The 18041-nt window shown below is 44.1% G+C and overlaps 1 protein-coding gene across 1 annotated transcript in view; it reads right to left on the bottom strand.

The window, feature by feature from the left end:
* LOC129337569 (transmembrane protease serine 11C-like) overlaps positions 1 to 15970 on the bottom strand; it is a 100489-nt gene extending 84519 nt beyond the window's left edge. Inside the window, exon 1 of the mRNA XM_054991377.1 lies at positions 15911 to 15970. The gene's annotated coding sequence lies outside the window, so the exon portion shown is untranslated. The remainder of the gene's footprint in view (positions 1 to 15910) is intronic.
* Between the last annotated feature and the right edge of the window lie 2071 nt (positions 15971 to 18041).

Below are 18041 nucleotides of genomic sequence, written 5' to 3'. Positions count from 1 at the left end.
ATCTGTTTTAATTATGAACTCTTTAAGGGACATAGACCCATATTTCTTTTTTTATTTTTTATTTATAAGCCCAACTTTTTTGCTAAAACTCAAGGGGGATTACAAAACAGAAAAAAACTATTCAGATGGCACAAGACATTCAAACAACATCCAACAAACAACACAAAAGGATTAGGACTACAGCACTAGAAAACAACGCCCCAAAAAATCTTGTCTGAACCCAAGGTATGACATCCCATAATGCTGAAATTCTACAAGGGTATATAAATCAATGCAGTAAAAGCAACAATAAACATTACAATAGACTAGTTTTCTCCCTTATAAAAGCATCCTCCTGGATGCTTTAGCCACAACAACAGAAGGTCTTTAAGGTGATACCAAACTCTTTGTTGCCTTACCTCCTGGATGCTTTTATAATCTAATCCCTTTACAACAATGAGAAATGAGAAATGATGGGAGCCAGTTTGGTGTGGTGGTTAAGAGTGGCAGGACTCTAATCTGGAAAACTGGGTAGGATTCCCCACTCCTGTGCTTGAAGCCAGCTGGGTGACCTTCGGCCAGTCACAGCTTCTCAGAGCTCTCTCAGCCCCCCCCCCCCCACCTCACAGGGTGTTTGTTGTGGGGATAATAATGGCATACTTTGTCAACCGCTCTGAGTGGATGTTAAGTTGCTCTGAAGGGCGGTATATAAATCGCATGTTGTTATTGTTATTATAAACATTTATGTTTTGCACATTCTGTGAAATGACAAGTGAGAAGGCCTTCGGACCTCAGACAGGCCGTTGCACAGAGTAGGAGCCACAACCGACAATGCACGTGCGCAGGCAGTCGCCATTAGCAGGGTGGCCCCCTCAGCAGGCTATGATCTAACGATCAAAGGTGTAGCAGCAAGGCATAGTGGGAGGGCCAGCCTTGCAGGTATAAGGCTCTATGGCCACGACAGTCTTTGGAGGTGATGACCAGAACCTTGAACCTAGTAACTGACTGGTAGCCAATGGAGTGATGGCAGAAAAGGTGTGCGGCGCATGCTTCACCAGCTCCCGACAGCAACCGAGGTGTCGCATTCTGCCCCAACTGGACTTGCTTTAATGATTACGAGAGCTTCAGATGTTATTATTGCAACCTGCTCTGTGAGCCCTTTGTGTAGAAAAATGAGCAAAAAACTGGAAACACACTAGCATGTTGCTTCCAGGTAGAATGTTAATACTGTATTATTATTATTTATTATTATTACTTTATCGTATTTATATTCCGCCCTCCCCGCAAGCAGGCTCAGGGCGGATTCTCATGGTTTGCAGCTCACAGTTCCACAAGTAAGATATGTAAATATACTTACAATTAGGCTGCAAGGTGCAACAGAATTTGCTAATGGGGCAAGAGAAGAGAAACACAACCACACTTATGCAATTAGGAAAAATGGATGTTTTATAATTCTAACATATGTTTTCTAGAGAACAAATTTTGTTCACCAAGACACTAGGAGGACTCAGTTCTTCAGACAGCTTGTGTCCATAAAGATGATGGTATGGAAAAGCATAAAACTAACTAGTGACCAGGCAAGTAGAAAAATGGGGCAGGGGTTGTGCTCTAAACCAAGAAAGCCCTCCCCCTTTATTTGTCTGGTCACTGGTTAGTTAGTTGTGATATCTCAAACCCTGTGAGTGAGAATCAGCACAACAACAACAACAACAACATTTGAATTATATATCACCCTTCAGGACAACTTAACGCCACACTCAGAGCCATTTGCAAACTGTATTATTATTATCCTTACCACAATCACCCTGTGAGGTGGGTGGGGCTGAGAGAGCTCTGAGAGAGCTGTGACTGACCCAAGGTCACCCAGCTGGCTTCAAGCGGAAGAGTGGGGAATCAAACCCAGCTCTCCAGGTTAGAGTCCTGCCATTGTTAGCCACTACACCAAACTGGCTCTCGATATTTGAATCACAGTTCTCTTCGTCACATGCATCTGACAAAGAGAGCTGTGGTTCTCGAAAGCTTATGCTACAATAAAGTTGGTTAGGCTTAAAGGTGCTACTGGACTCTACTATTTTGCTACTACATACTAACATGGCTAACTCCTCTGAATATTTGAATCATATCTTATGCATATGACATAGAAACAGAAAGAAAATCTTAAGGCATGCTGATTTCCAGGAAATATTTGCATAGTTGTTATACAAGATGGGGTAGTCTGATCCAAAGGAAGTCAAGTGATTTGACATCTACATTGACTGGCAGTCGGGAATCTGCATGGCATTAATCCCGGTGCATGCAGAGCAGCAACATGGGAACTTGCAGCCAACATGGCTAATGCAACATGAATCAAGCACATTTTTACAACCGATACACTGTACCTCCCCACTATCTCTCCCCACTGTATCTGCCATTACAACAAGTTACGGACGCTCGTCTTCCGGTTTGGGATTCATGGAGGTCTAACACAGCTCAAAGAGCTGGGCTGTCCGTGCCGTTGTTTGTGGAGGCTGGAGGGGCGCAAACTGCCCGCAGCACCCTGTTCCCAGGGAACAGGCAAGTACGCTCGAGAACCTGAGGGTGCGTTGATCTCGGGTGTGAGGGGGGTTCTACACAACGAGCCCCCTTCCACCCTTGAGGTCCCACCCGAAGAAAGGTTTGCCAAAATCTCTGCAATGGCTCTGGAGTCAGTTTCTGGCATAAGACCTACACGCCCAAGCTCCAGTAAACCAGGAAGGGAATTGGAATTGATCGGATAATTGAAGCAGCGATTACAACCCAAGAGAAACGTCTAAGAAGGTAAAGATTGCTATCTCTCAGTACGGGACAGATTATAAAAAGGAGTAAAGAGATAAAGACGATTTAAAAACTGCAAGGGACTTGTTATATATATATGAGAGAATTCCGGCAAGTTAAATTTTTTAAAAAGTGACATTATAAAGGGAAATAAATGCGGAAAACTGATTATTGTTTACATACCTGCGGCTAAGAGGAGATAACGAACTGTGAGAAAGTTTTAACATTGCGAGAACTGCTGTGAAGAAAGGAGGAACAGGAAGTGCGTCAAAATCATAGAGAGACTGGTGAGAAGCGGTTTGCTAAAAGCGGAAGTAGAAAGCCACCATCTTGAAAAAGGGCAAAGCTGTGGCTTCAAAGAAAATGGAAGTAGGCTATCTTGGATGAGGGTAAGGGCGATTACTTCAACATAAAACCATAGAGAAAAGACGCCCGACATTTTGGACCATGCAAGCATTAACTTTTAAAAAATAAGCTGAATTGAGACATTTAAAATTAACAGAAAGGAGTAAAGTAGCGCCACGGAGTTGAGGAAAAGAGCGGACTCGTGGGAGCAAGGTAGATCTAGCCCCACAATGTCAAAGAAGGAGTGGCAAACTGCACTGGAAAACTTGGACAAAAAAGTTTCAGAAGGAAATAAAGAGCTTAAAGAGATGATGCAAGAGAACTTTAAAGATTTTAAAGAGGCACTCAAATCGGAGATGGCAGAACTTACAAAGAAAATTGATCAAGTACAGAACGAACTGCAAGCTACACAGCAGAGAGTAAATGTTGTAGAGAATACAGTTGACACCTTAGCAGACATGCAGAGAACAGAGATGAGAGGTATGAAGGGAAGAATGGCCGTAGCTGAATGTAAACAAATGGAAAAACAACTTAGAATGCGCGGAATTCCAGAAATTACAGAAAAATCAGCCCAAGAACAGATTTCAGAAATTTTGGCAGGTTACCTGGGAAGAGAGGAAGAAGAGATTGCAGCTCTCCTGGACGTGGCATACAGAATTAATTCAAAATTTGCAGCACAGAGGAAGTGACCAAGAGATATGATTGTGCAATTTACGACCAGAAGTATAAGAGAGACAATTGTAAGCAAACAATTCCAAGAACCATTAGAAGTTGATGGGAAGGTGGTGAGAATCATGAAAGAATTGCCCAGATCGGTGTTGGTGGAGCGGAAAAAATACAGAGAGCTGGTCCAAATGTTAAAGGACTTGAAAATTAGATATAGATGGGAAATACCAGAAGGACTGGCATTTGAATTTGGTGGAACAAGGAAGAACATTAGATCTGGCCATGAGATGGAAGTTTTTATTAGGGACAATGAAAAGGACTTACCAAAAAGTACAAGAATGTAACCATGGAGTGTAAAATTATATCTTGGAATGTAAATGGACTAAATTCACCCTGTAAACGTAAGGCTATTTTCCATTGGCTTCTAAAACAAAAATGTAATATAGTATGCCTGCAAGAGACACATATTAGAAAACAGGACTTAAAGTATTTAAAATTGGCAAAACTGGGAAATGAATTTGCAGCTGCCTCCAAAAAGAAGAAGAGAGGAGTTGCACTGTATATAAAGGAGGAGCTGCAGCCAAAACTAATTTTAAGCGATGTGGAAGCCAGATATTTAGCGGTGGAAATAATTTGGAACTCAAAAAAGATTTTGGTGATTGGAATTTATGCACTGAACGGCGCAAAAGAAAACTTTTTTAAGGACTTGCAAGGACAACTAGAAGAGTTGACTTATGACCAAATAATTATGGCGGGCGACTTTAATGGAGTTACAAGCTTGGAAGAAGACAAGAAATCTAAAATTGCACAGAAAAAAGAGGACTTTTGCCAAAGTCATTCTTTGCGATCAAAGAGCAAGAAAGTCTGGAGGATGTATGGAGGAGACAAAATCCTAAAAATAGACAATATACTTTTTACTCTGCAAGACATTTTACACTATCAAGAACTGATATGATCTGGGCTTCCAAAGAATTGACGTTGTGGACTAGAGATGTGGAGATTATGCCTAAAGTAAGCTCAGATCATAATCCAATTATGTGGAGATTCGGAAAAAATAGCAAAAAAAGAGGATGGAGGATAAATGAAGACTTGCTGCAGATAGAAGACAATATGGCGTTGCTGCGAAAGGAGACCAAGTTCTTTATACAATGCAACATAAATAAGGATGTGTCAACTTATAAGGTATGGGACACCTACTAAGCGGTAATTAGAGGAATACTGATGGACTTAAACGGAAGAGATAGAAGGAGAAAAGAAGAAAAAAGAAAGGAAATAATGGAAAAAATTAAAGCCAAAGAGATGCAACTTAAGAAAAGACCAGGGAAGAAGCGGATATATCAGGATATAAAAATATTACATGAGCAATTGACGGCAATGAGCAACAAAGAATTGGAGTGGAACTTGAAAAAAATGAACCAAAAAACATTTGAAGGTGCAAATAAACCTGGCAAATACCTAGCTTGGCAATTGAAAAAGAAAAAAGAGAAGAAAACTATAATTAAAATCCGAGAGGAAAATAGAATATTATTGGACCAAACAGCCATCAGTAAAGCCTTCTATATATTTTATGCAAAACTGTACCAGAAAAAAGATGTGAATAGGGGTTCAATAGAGGAGTATCTGGAGAAAATGAAACTACCAACGATGTCAGAGGAATGGAAAGAAAAATTAAACAGAGAAGTGATAGAGGAAGAAATAAAAGAGGCCATCCAATCAACGAAACTGGGGAAAGCACCGGGACCGGATGGACTAACAGCAAAGTTCTACAAAGTGATGGCTAACGAATTGGCACCTTTTCTGAGAGAGGTAATGAATGAAGCTATGCAAGGCCAAAAAATTCCTGATTCATGGAACGAAGCTAACATATCACTGATTCCGAAAGATGGACTGGACTTGACTAATGTTAAAAACTATAGGCCAATTTCGTTATTGAACAATGACTATAAAATATTTGCAAAAGTTTTGGCAGAGAGAATAAAAGGATGGCTGGTGGAATTCATTGCAGAAGAACAGGCAGGATTTTTACCTAACAGACAAATCAAAGACAATCTAAGGACAGTAATAAACGCTATTGAATATTATGACAAGCATTGTGATAGGGAGGTTGGTTTCTTTTTCGTGGACGCAGAAAAAGCATTTGACAATCTGAACTGGGACTTTATGTTTGCCACTATGGAAAAGCTGCAAATGGGAGAAAGGTTCATACAAGCGGTCAGAGAAATTTACAGAGACCAAAGTGCAGCGATTGTAGTGAATGAGGACTTAACTAAAAAATTGAAAATAAGCAAAGGAACAAGACAGGGTTGCCCTCTGTCTCCATTGTTGTTTATTCTGGTTTTGGAAATATTGATGGTTCAAATACGAGAGGATGATACAATCCGAGGTATAAAAATAAAGGAATTCTCCTACAAGGTCAGAACATTTGCGGATGACATAATGTAGAAGATCCAACTGAAAACATGCCAAAGGTAATAGAGAAAATAAAGCAGTTTGGGGACCTAGCTGGATTTTATGTGAATAAAAAGAAGTCAAAAATACTATGCAAGAATATGACTAAACAGAAGCAACAAGAACTAACGGTGATAACGGACTGTGAGGTAACTAACAAAGTAAAATATTTGGGTATTGAACTGACTGCGAAAAATATAGATCTATTCAAAAACAACTATGAGAAATTGTGGATACAAATAGAGAGAGACTTGATAAAATGGAATAAATTGAATTTATCATGGTTGGGAAGAATAGCAGCAGTAAAGATGAATGTTTTACCGCGAGTGATGTTCTTGCTGCAAACAATCCCAATTATTCGAGACTCAAAACAGTTTGATAAATGGCAAAGGAAAATTTCAGACTTTGTGTGGGCAGGCAAGAAACCACGCGTGAAAATGAAAGTATTACAGGATGCGAAGGAAAGAGGCGGCTTGCAACTGCCCAATATAAGACTATATTATGAAGCAATATGTCTGGTATGGTTAAAAGATTGGATAACGTTAAAAAATCGTAAATTGCTGGCCTTGGAGGGACATAAAAAATATTTGGATGGCATGCATACATGTGGTATGATAAAGTAAAAGCGGACTCGATGTTTTTGCACCATTATATTCGGAGAAGCCTCTTCACAGTCTGGAAAAAATATAAGGTTTACATGGAAGATGGAATTCCTTCATGGGTGGTTCCGTATGAAGTAATAGATCCGAGAACTGTCGACAATGAGCAGCAACGTCTAACCTACAAGGAGATAACACAAGTACAACATTCAGTGCTAAGAATAAAAACAGAAGAAGAGTTGTCTCCTTGTTATGGATGGTTCCAGTATAGACAGATCAGAGATCTTTATAACTCGGACTGCTTAAAAGGAGGTATAAGAATGGAAAATTCTGAACTAGAAGAAGTGATGCTACAAGAAGGCAAGAAAGAAATATCCAAGATTTATAAACTACTTCTAAAATGGCATACGAAGGATGAAACAGTTAAAATCCAGATGGTGAAGTGGGCAATACATTTTCATAAAGAAATAACAATGGAGGCGTGGGAACACCTGTGGAAAAATACATTGAAGATTTCAACTTGTACGAATATTAAAGAGAATGTATACAAAATGATCTATAGATGGTACTTAACACCCAAAAAAATTGTGCTAGGGAATACGAATATGTCAGACAAATGCAGGAAATGCAAAAAGCATGAAGGATCATTGTACCATATGTGGTGGACTTGTGAAGTAGCTAAGCAATATTGGGGAGATATAACTGAAGTAATTAATGAGATTTTACAAATTCAAATAAATAAGAACCCAGAATTGTTGCTACTGAACTTGGGGATGGAAGTTGTTCCAATGCAGTATAGAACATTGCTATTTTACATGACTACAGCAGCAAGACTTTTGTACGCGCAGAAGTGGAAAGTACAAGAAATACCAACTATAGAAGACTGGATTTATAAATTGCTGTTCATGGCAGAAATGGACAAAATGACAAGGAAGCTTAAAGATCTTGACCTGGGACAATATATTGCTGATTGGGGGAAATTGAAACAATATTTAGAGAAGAAATGGGATGTGAAGGGAGAACTGTGGCAGTTTGAGAATTTCTAAAGGGCGGTGTTGTAAATGGAGGAGAGAAGTGACTTTACCATTAAGGGGAAAGTTTGACTATAACAATCTAAGCTAACTTTATGATTAAGAAAATTTGATTTAGAATATGTAGTTTAACAAAGGAAGAGTAAAATTGATACATTAGAAAATTTATACTATATACTATATACAATATGTATATCACACTGCATACTATATTGGGATGTTATGATATGTTATATTATAATGCATGCTATGCCATATTGTATGGAAGAGTATATAACAAATACTATATTGATAGTATATTGGATAGAGAATATGCATAAAAGAACTGGAACATGTTTAGAGTAGGAGATATTATGATCTATGTGTTGCAGATAAATATATGTTATGTTATATTACAATGCATGCTATGCTATACTGAATGGTATAGTATATAACAAATACTATATTGATAGTATATTTGATAGAGTATATGCATAAAAGAATTAGAATATGCTTAGAACAAGAGATATTATGATATATGTGTTGCAGGGAAATATAAGTGAAATAGAATTAAGCAATAAAAGGGGGTAAGGGTTGGAAAGTTGTTGGAAGTCAATAGGGAGGGGGGAGGAAAAGGGTGGGGAGCAGAGCTAATTAGAAATGAAGGGAACGTATGTATCAAATTTGGAAATTAAAACTCACCAATAATTTTTTTTTAAAAAAAAAAAACAAGTTATGGACGCTCAAGGGGGGGTTTCAAAACTAGCCTAGGAATTTTATGCACATATAATCCGAAATATTAGAAAACTCTGAAACCAGGACAACTGTACCTCCATTACATCTACTTCCAAACGGTAATTCCACAGTAGCGCGATACCAGATCTTACAACTGCAGGCCAACATGGCTACTCAACGGAAACAATCAAAAGCTGTGACAATCGTCCAAATCTTACAAATCATTAGATAAGTCTGAAATGTTTAAATACTTCCCTCCAAGTGGTGGACATTCATAGCCCCAAACAGTTAAAGGGGCCCTGTTCTGTTTGTCTTTCATAAGAAATGGGAGGCCATTCTTTTTAGGCAGGCTTTTTTGCAGTTAATGCTGTAGGAAGTACGGCTGCCAGACCCCTGGTGGGGGTGGGGGATCCGCTGCCCCCACCTACTTGGACAGCAGGGGGCACGCACCTTCAATGCCCGCCCCCCTGCGGTGTTGCGCACCCCCACGCACAGCAGCAGCCAGGATCAGGCCTGTTTTGGCCTGGATCGGGGCCCCTGTGGAGCGCGGGAGCATTTCTGACCTCCGCAAGGGCCCACAACGGACCCAATCCACGCCAAAACGGCCCGATCCACGCCAAAATGGCCCGATCCACGCCAAAACAGGTGCGGATCGGGCCCGTTGTGGGCCCCTGCGGAGCGCAGGAATGCTCCCATGCTCCACAGGGGCCTTAAACGGGCCCAATCTGTGCCAAAACAGACCCGATCCATGCCAAGATGGGCGCGGATTGGGGCCGTTTTGGCATGGATTGGGCCCGTTTAAGGCCCCTGCAGAGCGCAGGAACGCTCCTGCGCTCCGCAGGGGCCCACAACGGGCCCGATCCGCGCCCAAACGGGCTGCGTGGTGACGTCACTAAGTGACGTCATCGCGCTTGCAGGAACGTGCGCACACCTCCCCTTCAGGTAAGAGCCAGGCCCCAATCTCCCACTGGGAGATCGAGGGGGCCTGGCAACCCTAGTAGGAAGGGATACGCTTTTTTTCTTGATTTATTTTTGGTTTTAATTGTCTGTTATCTGTGAGTTCAGTTTTTTTTAAAAAAATCACCTTGAGCCTCCATGTTCAGGGTGAAAGCTGGCATATAATACTGCAACAAATTTAAAAATAAAGCAACAGCAGCTCGTCCACCACATACCTTGTGGGGGACAAAAAGAAATGCTTTCCTTGTATCTGTGGTAGGAAGACCAAACTGCAGAAACTGTGAAGAAGGGGCTGTAACTGCCCGCCATAGGTAGGCCGACCGGGTGGGGCACTGATTTCATAAACTTATACATCACACCTCATGTGCTGTTTCTGCAGCATGCTCTGGGCCGGGCATGGTGGATTGGGTAGGCTTCAGCTCACCAGAGACTCTGGCAGCTTCAGCTCCAGGCCTCCTGATTTTTTCCAGCAGGAAGAGGGCACTTTCAGTGAGCCACGCCGGAAGAAGGCAACCCACAGATGTCCAGTCCAAGACCTCAGCGAGGCGCCTCCTATACAGGCCTTTGGTGGAACAGAAACGGGCTCTTTCGGACTCCTACACGTATATATACATCCAGGGCTTTTTTTCTGGGAAAAAGAGGTGGTGGAACTCAGTGAGTTGCCCTCGGAGAAAATGGTCACATGGCTGGTGGCCCCGCCCCCTGATCTCCAGACAGAGGGGAGTTGAGACTGCCCTCCGCGCTGCTCAGTGGCGCGGAGGGCAGTCTCAACTCCCCTCTGTCTGGAGATCAGGGGGCGGGGCCACCAGCCATGTGACCATTTTCAAGACGTTCCGGAACTCCGTTCCACCACCTTCCAGCTGAAAAAAAGCCCTGCATACAACACAGTTGCAAGACAATGAGGGTGCAAGGACAAGGCCCTTTTCACACAGCCTTTATAAGCTGTTTTGGCTGTTGGTTGCTAAAGGATTTTTAAAAACCGTTTTAGACAAAGACACTTTCGTCCTGTTTGCAACAAGGGGCTGAGCCTTTTAAAAAAATTCTCCCATTCTCAAGTACTCTGTGCTCTTCTGATATGCTGTATTTAACTGTTTAAAATGTTAGCAATGCTTTAGCCAGAGCCTTTTTTTTATTTTCCCACCCATTTCTAGCATAATGATTACCACTGTAGCATTGTAATGATAGGTGTAGCAAGATTCTCTGAATTTCCAGCTTTCATTTCTTTTTTTTAAAAAAGAAAGTCTAGTCCTTTGTGGAAATATGTGTTTTCTCCTATATCTCCACAAGGGAAGGGGCTAGAGACTTGCTTTCTTTCAAAATGAAAGCTGAAAATTGAGAGAACCTGCCACGCCTATCATAGCACTATAGAGATATTTTTGTGCTGATTTTTTTAAAAAAGCAAAAGCTCTGGTAGCTGGGGTGGGGGAGTGGGGGGGACTGCCCAGGAAAGCGGCACTGTTTAAAATGGCCTCAGTGATTCACATAAGGTTCATAAATGCATATAACTGTTTTTCAAAGCCGCTACCCCACATCTCTTTGCATGAAGTCACGGCAGCAACGGATAATAATAACCATATTAAAAAAGAAATGTGAAAGGAGCCGAAGGCTTCACCTCCCAACAGTAAAAACCCAAAGAACTACACCCCACACACAAATCCGGAGGAAACGTGAGTGATGAGGGCGAAAAAAGGCCACTTAATAAGGTTGCCAACCTCAGGGCTTGGCAACCTTGGCATCTCCAGGAATTGTAACTCCACACAGAGTGGAGAAAATGGCTGCTTTGGAGGGTGGGGCTGTAGGGCGTCACATGCCTGCTCATCTCCCTCCCCTCCTCACAGGCTGTCCTCCCCCCAGTTCCACTCCTACAGGAATTTCCCAGGCGAGAGCTGGCAACCTAAACACCAATACATGAAGCCAGCCAGGCTGGCCAAAAAAAGGCTGAAAGACACACACCACAGCAAATCACCGTGGCAAGTTGTAGCTTCCCTCACCCGCATGCTTGATCTTTGTAGAGCAAACACACACACACGTTCTGTGGAAGCTCCTGAAAAAGTAGGAGAAAGTTCCTTTCTGTGCAAATGTGACATAGCTGCTGGCTGTGCAGTTGTTCAGGGGAGGGGGCTCTCACTGAATGGAAATCGCCTGAAATTTGTGAGGAAAAGTTTTTTGGGTGGGGAGGGGGGGTACCTGAGAACGGGGGGAGGGGGGCAAATAGGCAAAAATATGTTTCTCATCAATACCAACATAAAAGGCTAATTCAACTTGCTTTACTTCCAATATTAAAAATAGGATTCAAGTTTTTAAGAGGAAAAATGATCAGACTGCCAATCCTGCCTTTGGGGCTTTTACACACTCCAATCTCCTCAATAAAAACAAGGAGCCAAAGGAGGCTGTCTGCAGGGAGCTCTGCAGAGCCATTCAGGCTGTCAAAGAGGCCCACACTGCACAGCTGTCAAAACAAGACATAAAATGCCCCATTGCAAAATCCTTTAAGAAGCAAAAGGTCCAGGAAAGGTCAAGAGAGCGCTGCCCCGGACAGGGATTCCCTTGCCTTGCTGCAATTCCTCACCCTTCCAAGCAGGTGGGCATCCTGCCCGGGCAGTGGGCAGGTACAGGGCAGGTGATGGGGCAGAACGCCTCTTCAGGTGTCAGAAAAAGAACAGGTAGGGCCGTCTTCCAGCTCAGGGAAATCTGATTGGTTTTAATGGGGAAGAGTTAAGAGACAAATCCTTAACTCTCAGTCGGGCAGAAAAGTGCTTCTTTGGCTCAGTAGCACCAAATAATTTGAGACCCCATGAACAAAATCAGGGGAAAGAAAGGAGAAAAGGTGTCCCAGGAAGCCCATGGGCCCCCTCAACCTTAATAGACCCTAGCAGGAGGGGAGAATTCGCTAAGCCAATCCTCCTAAAAATGTTTAAGGATCCAATGAAGGAAAACACAGGCTCAAAGCATGTACCCCTGTGGCCAGTCCCCCACCCCTCAAGATCCAAAGCATAAGGGGAGCAAGTGGGTTACTTCTTCCTAAGTTGCCAGCTCTGGGTGGAGATTTCCTGGAGAGATGGGGATACAGCCTGGGAAGGGCAGCGTTTGGGGAGGGGAGAGACCTGAGCGGGGCATAACGCCATAGCGCCCACCCTCCAGGGATCTCTGTAGTCTGGAGATCAGTTGTAATTCCAGGAGATCCCCCAGCTCCACTAGGGGGTTACCAACAAGGAGAGGCAGCTCCAGGAAAAGGCTGGAAACAAAACAAAACTGGGCATCTGCCCAACCCACCGGAGGCATTAGTGAATGAGCAAGGGACAATAACCTCACATAAAGAGTGAGTAAAGTGCCAAGGGCATCTTGTAATCACCTGAAAAGGTTTCTTGCAAATATTTCCTATGAACACAATACACAGAATCCTATGAAGCCATACATGAATGAATACATATCATTCCATCAATAAATACAATAAATATAATCTAATAAATACACAATAAATATACATGGTCAGCAGTGACCATTTTATTTTGGAATTTACAGTCTTGGGGAAGGGAAAAGTCAGATATATAGGTTGGGCTTCAGGAAAGCAAATTTTAACAAACTGAAAGCTATGCTGGGTAAAATCCCATGGTCAGATATACTTAAGGAGAAAAGAGTTCAAGAGAGGTGGGAGTTTCTTAAAAGTGAAATATTGAAAGCACAATCACAAACATTGTCCCCATCTTCAAGAAGGGAAAAAAGAAGGATCCAGGTAACTACCAACCTGTCAACTTGACATCTATACCTGGAAAAATCTTAGAACAAGTCATCACTCAGTCCTTGAGCATTTAGAGAGGAAGGCTGTGATTACTAAGAGCCAGCACGGGTTTCTCAAGAACAAGTCATGTCAGACTAACCCCATCTCTTTTTTTGAGAAAGTTACTACCTTGCTGGATCAGAAGAAAGCTGTAGACATAGTTTATCTCGATTTCAGTAAGGCTTTTGATAAGGTTCCACATAATACATGGAACTTTATCAAGGGCATAATAATCCAAACCAAAGCCCCAACAAAGGGAAGCTCAACACATCCAACCAGCGTAAACATCAGACCTCAGTCGACAGCCATATTCCAAGCAGCATGAAGGCAGAACAAGCTCAGGGACCAAACCTTGCCACTGTACCCCCACGTTTACACTGAGAGCCAAGCTACAAGTGACGCCTTACACAGGTTGGACACTTGTCAGCTTCCCTCAAGTTTTTATGGGAAATGTAGGCCCCCTGGTTTTACAGCTTGGCTCTCCATTACAGCTGCAAGACCAGGATGCCTACATTTCCCATCAAAACTTGAGGGAAGCCGACAAGTGTCCAACCTGTGTAAGACGTCACTTGTAGTTTGGCTCTCAGACAACCTGATAGTATCAGCTGCTCTACGCTGGGCTTATCCACACAATCCAATGGAATATATGCCATCATGTGCTAACAATGCCCCTAATGGACAATGCTGGACAAACATGTCGTTCCCTGTGTGAAAGAATCCACAAAACACAAAGCAGAAGAAATCTCAACATTCAGATACCAAAAAATTTCGAAGGGAATAAAGATACAGTATGAAAGTGCTGGATTCGAACTCATCAAGCATTCGACACTGCATGCCCTCCTGGCTTAGAGACTTGGACTTTCTCAGCCACTACCATCTCTACTAGCAATACAGGACCACTTTTTAGAAATTATAATTAGAAATTCTTAACATGCTTTATCTTGCACCAAGATTAGTTAACACCACTCAACCTATTTGTTTCTGCTTGAGCCTCTGACCTCCCTCACCATCCAGCCAGTGTAACAGATAGTTCTGTTGATGAATGACCAGACCCACACCTAACCCTTCCTCCTCAGCCCCTCCCTTTGCCCCTCCTGTTGAGATTTACACTGGAAAGACTCATGGTGCAAAACACCCCGACCCCTCCCCTCCCCTCCCCCCCATAGGGAAGGTTCCCCATAAGATTTCCCTTCACATATCTATCCGAGGAAGTAAGCTCTGACTCACAAAAGCTCACATCGAAAGAAATATTGTTAGTCTTTCACGTGCCCCTGGAGTTTGGCTTTATTTTGCTATGACAAGCGAACCAAGCGACCCCTTTGCAAACCTTTAGGCCCTGATTTGGGGGAGGGGCAGTCAGAGAGGGCCATTCCATCTCTCAAATATTCTCCTGCTCTGTTGGGGGTGCCTGTTACACTCTGCTCCCATTGCGGTTCCCTGCACATGTGTGTGACCCATTTTAGAGTGATGGTGATAATCATAACATTTTTTTAAAGTTACAAAATGATGTTATTTAGGGCAGGTCTCATCCAGCAGACACCTGGGAGGCGAAAGCTGCAATCTGTATTGCATTAAAAATAGCAACGGGAGCAGACTAAGGAAGGCGTAGCCTTTTCCCTGGTGACCAAACACTGGGGTTTAAGTTCTGGGACTACTGGACAGATATTCTGGCACCAGAAGCCCTTCCTTGAAGGAAGAATTCCAGTCCCACATAACAAAGCTAACCATCAGGCTCCTCTTGCTAGATCAGCCCAAGAGACGTCTCTGCCCGCATTCTCTTCCCCTCCACAGGCAATCAGATTTATCTTCCAGAGACCCTGAGCCCCTTCCATTGCATATGTTCACAGGGGCTAAACCAAAAGGCTGGAACATCATCCAAACAGACCAAAAGTACAGCCAACGTTCCAATATAATTTCATGTCATTGCAGTAGCAGCAACAGCAAAACCTTTGGGGCCGTATCCAGTGGCCCCAACACCTCTGGGCTTACAGGCTCTGTTGTGTCTCCTCAGCACCTGATGTTGAGAGGTAGACATCTCTTGGACATGGGGGTCCCTTGAAGCTGGTCGCCAAACTGCTGCTCAGTTATTGTGGGGGAAAGGAAGGACAGAGGGAAGGATTTTAGAGGGTGCTAAATGGAAAATCTAAGCTTGCTATTTACTCCTAAGTCCTACTGGATTCATTAGGGCTTACTCTCAGGCAAGGTGCAGAGGTTCTAGTCCTCTTGCTCTTCCTGCCTCCATGCTGACAGCACCCTCCTGAGGCAAGGCCTGCTCCCCCGGGTCACAAAATGCGCAACATAGAGAAAGGGGCACACAGCCTGTGGACAAAGGCAACAGCTGGCCACTGGCAGCCAACGTTGTTCCCTCTGGCTTTCTTTGCCCCCATGCTTGCTTCCAGGACCAAGCAGGTGGAAAAGGTATCATTGGCAAAGAAGAGCGGGTGACTGAGCCCCCACTGACTTGGGAAGAGCCAGCTGCTCCCAAACTATGCCATGGCAGCCGACTGCCACCAGGGACCTCTGGAGGGCCTCTGCCCTCCTCTGCCACCTTCCTAGAATGCATCCAGTCCCCCCCCCCCGAGGTACAGAAGAGCACTTACCCGAGGCTGCAGGTGAGGAGCCCGTCCTTCCACTGGGCTATGTTTGCAGCAGATTGTGTGGCATCCTTGGTGGCTTTGATGCTTTATGGGTTGGGTGACAAATAAAAAAGAAGGCCCCAACAGGTTAGATGAAAACAAGTCCAACTAGTCCTGGTGACAAAAGCTTCGCCCTGGAGTGTGGTTTCAAGGGAGGAATCATAACCATAACAGAGCTTTATGCTTCATACATCATATCTTTCAACCAAGAATCCCAGTTACTTTAACAAGCCCTAATTAATTGTACATTTGCAACATAGCCCCAGTGAGGCTGATATGTACAATTTGAAGGAGTAGTGAAGAGTTTCGCAAGGCGGGGGAAAGCTTCCTTCTGTTGGCCAAGTTAAAACAAAGAAAGGAGCAACTGGCAGGAGAAGAGAGAAAAGCCTGTGAAGAGAGCTGATGAGATGAGCGCCAGAAATGATGACCTCTGAGGGGCAGATTGCCAAGTTCTGTGAATCAGAACAGTCTGATGCATTTACAACAACAGCCGTCCTGGACTGCTAAATTCCCAGGACTGCTGTCCACCTCTGCAGGCCTCTTTGGGTTAGGTATTTACCAGGGACTAACAACCCTCTGGGACCTGACTTTTCTGCATGAAAAACATCTTGGAATCTGCACGCGTAGAATGTTAGTTTTGCTGAAGTTGTGCCTTTTAGAAAAGTAGCACAGTTTGCCACTTGGATTTCAGAAGCTGTTGTGGATGGAATTTTTGCAAGTGATCTTTTGCCAGCAGAATTTGTCCTCTCTTGGGGAGAAGGTAGACATAATACAGCAGCCCAAAGTTCAAGAAATACGGTGCTGCTGTCAGCCCCACTATGACTGGTGTCTGCTTGCTAAAAGGCAACACCGGAGAGCCCTCCGAGTCTCCCTCCCTAGGAGTTACAGCATGATGATGACTGGCAGCCACCGGGAATCGAGGCTGGGCCTGAAGAAGGGCTGACACAAGCGTCCCCAAGTACAGCAGCAGGAGCTCAGCTTGTTGTGCACACGCAGACTCTAGCAAGATGTACGCCACCTACGCCATCCCCCCGGCCCACCCGCTCACAGTGCAAACAGCCCCCCTGCCCTGTCTTCCCTTCAGAGGGGCATATCCCTCACTTCACCATCACCTAGCAAAATGAATCCGGAGTCTAGGGGCACCTTTAAAGAATAACAGCATTTATTCCCAACATGAGCTTCTCTGAGTCAGAGCTCAGTTCTTCTGATGCGTTGGAACGTCAGTCCAGCAGGCCCAGTTTATATACACACGATCTTACCAAGAGAGACCAGTTCGAAACATGATCCAGTGGAACGAATAAGCAGCTCTCTCCGAGTGGGTGTGAGACACTCCCAACTGTTGTTAGCTAGTCAAAATGTAAGAACTAATGCAGAATGAAAAGGGATAAGCAACAACCATAGGAAGTGACAGGTGTGTTTTTTTATGCCGTCAAGTCGCAGTCAACTCGTGGCGAGTCCTGAAGGGCTTTCCGAGGCAAGAGATGGGCAGAGGTGGTTTGCCATTGCCTGCTTCTGCACAGCAACTCTGGTCTTCCTTGGGGGTCTCCCATCCCATTACTATCCAAGGCTGACTCCGCTTCGTTTCTTAGATTCGACCCGATCAGGCCAGTGCAACAGACATACGGCTGAAGTCGTGTACATCTGTATAGGGTGGGAAGTGCAAGATGTCGTGAAGAGGAAAGGCCGGGTCTCTTAGGGTGCACCCCTATGCGTGCTTACCTGAGAGAAAATCCACTGAACATCTGAGCAGGCACGCCTAGGATTTCACAGCATGCCTGGTGGCTGTTTGGAAGATGTCTGTCCCACTGGCCGTGTGGTCAAGGACACAATCTGGAACTAACTTTTCTAAGGGGAGAAATCACCCAGTGGTGAAGCGTGGCTGGGGCAGCGGGCAGCTTTGCTGGTGTTAGTCAGCCAGTGTCGATGCTGCCTGTACACAGGAGTGGTCCAGGAGGAGCACTCAGCCACAGAGAATGTTCCAACGTGCATTCAGCATAAAACAAGCCTTTCAGCCAGGGCAGGTCTTCGGGAATGGGCAGCTGCCCTGGGCACTGTGGTGTTAGGGGAGAGGGGGCTGCCCGGAGCCCCACCCCCT

This window comes from Eublepharis macularius, chromosome 11, assembly GCF_028583425.1.
Source record: "Eublepharis macularius isolate TG4126 chromosome 11, MPM_Emac_v1.0, whole genome shotgun sequence".
Classification (NCBI taxonomy): Eukaryota; Metazoa; Chordata; class Lepidosauria; order Squamata; family Eublepharidae; genus Eublepharis; species Eublepharis macularius.
This window is presented reverse-complemented; position numbering and strand designations above follow the sequence as displayed.